General features: G+C 49.4%; 1 pseudogene; it reads left to right on the forward strand.

Moving 5' to 3' along the window:
• LOC139362627 (transcription factor NF-E4 pseudogene) overlaps positions 1–4819 on the forward strand; it is a 28098-nt pseudogene extending 23279 nt beyond the window's left edge.
• Positions 4820–6996: the final 2177 nt, after the last annotated feature.

Genomic DNA, 6996 nt, shown 5'->3' on the forward strand with positions numbered 1-6996 from the left:
TATAAGAATCCACTATAACCAGGTTAGGCAGTAGAGCATTTAGAAACCCTCTACTGGCCGGGCACGGTGGCTCAAGCCTGTAATCCCAGTACTTTGGGAGGCCGAGACGGGCGGATCACGAGGTCAGGAGATCGAGACCATCCTGGCTAACATGGTGAAACCCTGTCTCTACTAAAAAATACAAAAAACTAGCCGGGCGAGGTGGCGGGCGCCTGTAGTCCCAGCTACTCGGGAGGCTGAGGCAGGAGAATGGCGTAAACCCGGGAGGTGGGGCTTGCGGTGAGCTGAGATCCCGCCACTGTACTCCAGCCTGGGCGACACAGCGAGACTCCGTCTCAAAAAAAAAAAAAAAAAAAGAAACCCTCTACTTAGTTGTTCTTTCAAATCGAAAAATGAATCAGCGAATATTTTCTATCCAGAATCACTTTGTAGGTTTGGTGCTTCTGTGACATGGGCACTGCTGTGTGTGGCTGGATCTGCTCCACAGAGGAGGTAGGGACAACACATTGCCTTATAGATCTTCAGAATGCCTATTTTTATTATTATTAATAATTTCACCACTGCTTTTTTTTTTTTTGAGACTGAGTTTCACTCTTGTTGCCCAGGCTGGAGTGCAATAGCATGATTTTGGCTCACTGCAACCTCCGCCTCTCAGTTCAAGCGATTCTCCTGCCTCAGCCTCCCGAGTAGCTGGGATTACAGGTATGTGCCACCACACCCGGCTAATTTTTTGTATTTTTAGTAGAGATGGGGTTTCTCCATGTTGGTCAGGCTGGTCTCCAACTCCGGACCTCAGGTGATCTGCCCACCTCAGCCTCCCAAATTGCTGGGATTACAGGCGTGAGCCACCGTGCCTGGCCAAACCACTGTTCTTTAGAACAAGTAAGTACCTGGTTTTGAGTTATCAATGGAACTACTTTGATTTTGGGCTAAATAGTTCTTTTAGGTGGTATTAATCTAGCTTTGTTCTCCTTGATTTCCTCTCCCTTATACTCCAGATAGTCTCTTTACATGTCTTTGTCTTCTTATGTTCTTTTTACTGAACTTGAAGAAAGAAATTGCTTGAAAATGGCAATTCCTGCCTTTTGGGAAAGATTATGCCAAGAATTCAGAAGGTGGAAGAAAAGTCAGGTGGATCTGGAATCGATCCTTGGAAAAATGTGCAACAGGCTCCAAATTTGGTGTATGTGAAGTAGGGAACAGGCAGGCTAATCCCCAATGCAGGGATCCTAGCCTCTGCAGAGATTTCTGGTCTCCCACCCCCATGTTGCAGGGTGGCCAGGCCAGACTAGACAGGAACCCTGTGGCTTGAAAATGAGGATATGAATGGTAACTGATAGCCTGGAGATGTTCTAGAAATTTGAGATCTTCCATTTTTTTCCAGACACCCCAGAGTCTTTCAGGTTTTTGTATGAAAGTAAGTGCTATGGTTTGTGTCCCCTCCAAAACTTATGTTGAAACATAATCCTTGGCCAGGCTCAATGGCTCACGATTGTACTCCTAGCACTTTGTGAGGCTGACGCAGGAGGATCACTTGAGCCCAGGAGTTGGAGACCAGCCTGGGCAACATGGTGAAATCCTGTTTCTGCAAAAAAATACAAAAATTAGTCAGATGTGGTGGTGCATGCCTATAGTCCCAGCTACAGAGACTGAGATAGGAGGATTGCTTGAGCCTAGGAGTTTGAGGCCACAGTGAGCCATGATCGCACCACTGCACACTAGCCTGAGTGAGAGTGAGACTGTGAGGAAGGAAGGAAGGAAGGAGGGAAGGAGGGAAGGAGGGAGGGAGGGAGGGAAGAAGGGAAGGAAAGGAAGGAAAGGAAGGCCCAGGCAGGCAGACAGGCCAGGCATGGTGGCTCACACTGGTAACTCCGGCACTTTGGGAGGCCAAGGCAGGTGGATCACTTGGGGTCAGTGTAAGATTCTCCCCGGGGCCTGAAAGCCTAAGGAGATGAATAACTCCTCCCTTCTCAGGCCCAGTCTTTTTTTTATTTTTTTATTTTTTTGAGACGGAGTCTCGCTCTGTCGCCCGGGCTGGAGTGCAGTGGCCGGATCTCAGCTCACTGCAAGCTCCGCCTCCCAGGTTTACGCCATTCTCCTGCCTCAGCCTCCCGAGTAGCTGGGACAACAGGCGCCCGCCACCTCGCCCGGCTAGTTTTTTGTATTTTTTTTTTTGTTTTAGTAGAGACGGGGTTTCATGGTGTTAGCCAGGATGGTCTCAATCTCCTGACCTTGTGATCCGCCCGTCTCGGCCTCCCAAAGTGCTGGGATTACAGGCTTGAGCCACCGCGCCCGGCCCAGTCTTAAGGCACAAGGCTACTTGTGCCAGCAGCATGTGTCAGCAAAGTAGCAGAAGCAGAAAGAGAGCCTGCGGGAAGACACGCCCTGAAGATCTGAAGATCTAGAAAGAGGCCATCCGGGTACAATGTAGCAGTTACGTCAGACTAGGAGGCTTCTTGTTTACAGGAGACTATAAAACCTTTGCCCCTCCTCACTTGGGGCTGACACCATTTTAGGCCTCAGCCCGCCTGCACCCAGGCGCTCATTAAAACAGCATGTGGTTTCACACTGCCTCGTGTTGTCTATTGGCAGGCTTTCAGGTTTCAAACCGATAAAAGAACCTTACATCTGGAGCCAAAACCCAGGAGGAGCTCAGGTCTGCGTCCCGCATGGACCTACCCCTCCACCCCGGAGAGCAGGCCACAGCAGCTAGACAAGGGAAGCTCCTCAGCCTCCAGTCGCCTCTCTGTGCATGCACATCGGTCACTGGTCTCGACTAATGGTAAGTTTCCCCGGGAGCCCAGTTAACAGGGAACAATTCGCATGGTCTCTCAGTTTCTCCCGTCTGAAAATCCAGTGTTGGTCCAAGAAGGGTCTGGTGTGTGCCAGGTACTCACTGATCATCTGGTCTTAGGGGGATGCCTCTAGGCCATTTGATCCCGTTCCAGAACGAAAAAGGCAGCGGTGATGGTCGCTTCTTTTATGGTCTCCCTCCGGCTGTCCAGGACGGTCTCCTTTTTCCCTGTTCTCCCGAGCCCACCCTCTGTTATAGGAAACTCCTGGTCCTCCATTCCAAAAAACAGCACTCTAGGCTGCCTCATAAAAAACCTGCAAACCTTAGGCCTCAGGCAAAATATCCACCCTAAGCACCTTGTCTTTTTTTGCAATACAGCCTGGTAGCAGTACAAATTAAATAAAAGGTCCAAGTGGCCCGCAAATAGAACATTCAACTTCACAATTTTAACTCATTTAAGCGATGATTGCCGACAACTGGAGAAATGGGAGGAAATTCCTTATGTCCAGGCCTTTTGCACTCAGATCACAACCCGACCTCCGCAGTTCTTGCTAACCTGTTCAAATCCTCCTCCTTCATTCCCATCACCCAGATCGCCTTTCTCCTCCCAACCGTACCTCTTTTTTCTGGTTTAATCCAGCTGACTACTGTCCTCCCAGCCCCTACAGTTTCCTCTCAACTGTCTTCTTTAATCCCCCAAGCCTCCTCATTGTCTTATCAGCCACCATCTTCCCAGCCGCCATCTTCCCAGTCAGCTGTATCCACTTCTTTTCCTACACCATCCCCCCTCAGGACAATTCGAGTATTGCTTGTACCCATTCTCCTCCACAGCTGCCCTCTCCTGAGGCTTGTAAACCCATCCTGCCACCTTACGCCCCTATCTGTCCTCCACTCCATGTTAATGCAATCCCCCTTCCCCCTTCAAACCCTCAGCAGGAACCACTATCTTAAACCTTCCGTTCATCTCCCAATCTACCCCTGATATTCGGGGCAAGCTTCAGAAGCTTCATGACGGCCCTCAAACCCCACAACGAGACCTTCTTAACTTAGCCATCAAAATCTTTAACAATCGTGATGAGAAAAGTAAAAGGCAAAAGCTGGCAGAGTTTCAAATGCCTGCCTCCGCCATCAGGGGCCCTGTAGGCCCATGGGGCCACAGCTCCACAGGGAAGCCTCCTAACAATCCACCTCCACTTGGTGCCTGTTTCAAGTGTGACAATGAAGGCCACTGGTCCAGACAATGCCCAAACCCAGGTAAGCCCACCAGGCCATGCCCCCTCTGCGGAAGACCCCACTGGAAGTCGGACTGTGAGCGGCCCCCGAGGACTGCCCCCGTCCCTTTCTGAGCCGGCCTACTTGGATCTCATTGGCCTTGCTGCTGAAGACTGATGGTGCCCTGGAACGGATGCCCCAGCAACTACCATCGCTTCATCCAAGCCAAGGGTAACCCTGGTGGTGGCAGGTAGGCCAGTATGTTTTTTAAATTAATCCTGGGCAATCTACTCTGCTTTACCTCATTTTTCAGAACCCACCCAGTCCTCCCAAGTCTCTGTTGTGAAAATTGACCAACAAGTCTCCAAACCCCAAGCCACCCCTCCACTTTTCTGCTCCCTGCACACTTTTTCCTTCACTCACTCTTTCTTAGTCCTGCCCTCATGCCCAACTCCGCTCCTAGGCAGAAATATCCTTTCAAAACTCCACACTACTCTTCACTTCCACATTCCCCATAGTACCCAATGCATCCATCCAGACCCCACCAGTACTTCTAGCTTTCTTCTACTCTTTCAACCTCCCACCGTAAAACGTGCAGCCTTTCCTTGTCCTCCATCCATAGTTAACCCTGCTGTTTGGGATACTTCCACACCCTCAGTCACAGAACACCACACCCCCATTCACATTACCCTTAAAAAGCCCCCCCAGTTCCTATCACAGAAGCAGTATCCTATCCCCCAAGCAGCTCTCATACGCCTAAGGCCTATCATTTGTCACCTCCTTGCCAGTCACCTACTCTGCCCAACAGACTCCCCTTTTAACACATCAATTCTACCTGTTACAAAGCCAAACGGAACTTATCACTTAGCCTGAGGTCCTTAGTCCAGGACCTCAGGCTCATTAACCAAGTTGTACTCCCGGTATGTCTAGTAGTTCCTAACCCATATACTTTACTTTCCGCAGTTCCCTCCAATACTACCCATTTTTCTGTTCTAAACCTAAAGGATGCTTTTTTTCACAATTCCTTTACACCCTAATTCCCAAAACCTCTTTGCCTTTGCGCGGGAAAACCCTGACACCCACCTTTCATGTCGGCTCACCTGGTGCATACTATCTCAAGGTTTCATAGACAGCCCCCACCTTGCTGTCAACCTCTGTACCTTATTTCTAAAACAGTCCACTCTCCTTGAACATGTTAATAATCTACTCCTGTGTAGCCCCTCTCAAAGAGACTGCAACGTCCATACTATCTCTCTTTTAAATTTCTTGGCAGAACGGGGGTATCAGGTCTCCCCTTAAAAAGCACAAATATACACCCCCTCAAGTCACCTACCTAGGCCTAGCTCTTACCCCGCGAACCCAAGGGCTCACAACCAACCACATATCACTCCTCCAGTCCCTCCCGCCTCCACAAACTAAGCAAGAATTTATTTTTTCTAGGACTAGCGGGATATTTTAGGCTCTGGGTTCCCTCCTTTGCTCTACTTGCCAAACCGTTACACCAAACTGCTAAAGGCCCTCTCCATGAGCCTTTAAAACCTATACAGCCTTCGGGCGCGGTGGCTCACGCCTGAAATCCCAGCACTTTGGGAGGCTGAGGCGGGTGGATCACAAGGTTAGGAGTTCAAGACCAGCCTGGCCAAGATGGCGAAACCCTGTCTCTACTAAAAAAAATACTAAAAATTAGCTGGGCATGGTGGCATGCGCCTGTAATCCCAGCTACTCCAGAGGCTGAGGCAGAGAATTGCTTAAGCCTGGAGGGGCAGAGGTTGCAGTGAGCGGAGATCGTGCCACTGTGCTCCAGCCTGGACAACAGAGTGAGACTCCATCTCAAAAATAATAATAATAAAATAAAAAATTAAACCTACACAGCCTATTACCCAACCTTTCTGTCTACTCCAAAAGGCTCTCATCTCAGCCCCCGTCCTCACTCTCTAGATCTCACCAAACCTGTCTCCCTCTATACTGACAAACGGCCTAGAGTCGCACTAGGTGTTCTAACCCAGTCTAAGGGACCCACCCTCCAGGTTGTTGCCACCTCTCTAAACAGCTTGAAGCCACAGTTCTCAGATGGCCTGCCTGCCTCCAAGCATTGGCAGCAGCTGCTGTCCTCACTCTTGAAAGCCTAAAACTATCTCTCCAGGCCAACCTAACAGTTTATTCAACCCATAACATCAAAGATATGCTAGCTCACCACAGTGTACTAAGTCTCATCTCTGCCCCACGGCTCCTCCAACTGAATGCTGTATTCATAGAAACCCCCCAAATCCCACGCGAACCAGCTCCCATCTAAACCCGGCCACGCTCTTACCAAGACCCTACACATATCTGTGTGAACACTGTTCAAACCTTTTTTATACCTTTTCTAAATCTAACAGATGAACCCCTTCCAGATGCCTCCTTTACTTGGTTTGTCGATGGGAGCTTCTTCCTACATCAAGGACGCTGGCATGCTGGCTATGCTATAGTGTCACCTCTCCATACTATTGAAGCCAATCTGCTCTCCCTAAGCACCACCACCCAGAAAGCTGAACTCATCACTCTCACTAGAGCTCTCACTTGAGCAGCCAGACAACAGATCAACATATATGCAAATCTTGGCCGGGCGCAGTGGCTCACGCCTCTAATCCCAGCACTTAGGGAGGCTGAGGCGGGCGGATCATGAGATCAGGAGATCGAGACCACCCTGGCCAACATGATGAAACCCTGTCTCCACTAAAAATACAAAAATTAGCTGAGCGTTTTAGTGTGTGCCTGTGGTCCCAGCTACTTGGCAGGCTGAGGCAGGAGAATCACTTGAACCTGGGAGGTGGAGGTTGCAGTGAGCTGAGATCGCACCATTGCACTCCAGCCTGGGCGACAGAGCAAGACTCCATTTCCAAAAAAAAAAAAATATATATATATATATATATATATATATATATATATATATGCAAATCCTCGTTATGAGTTCCACATAGTGCACTCACACTCGTCCATCTGCAAAGAAT

Source organism: Macaca nemestrina, chromosome 4 (assembly GCF_043159975.1).
Source record: "Macaca nemestrina isolate mMacNem1 chromosome 4, mMacNem.hap1, whole genome shotgun sequence".
In the NCBI taxonomy this organism is placed as follows: Eukaryota; Metazoa; Chordata; class Mammalia; order Primates; family Cercopithecidae; genus Macaca; species Macaca nemestrina.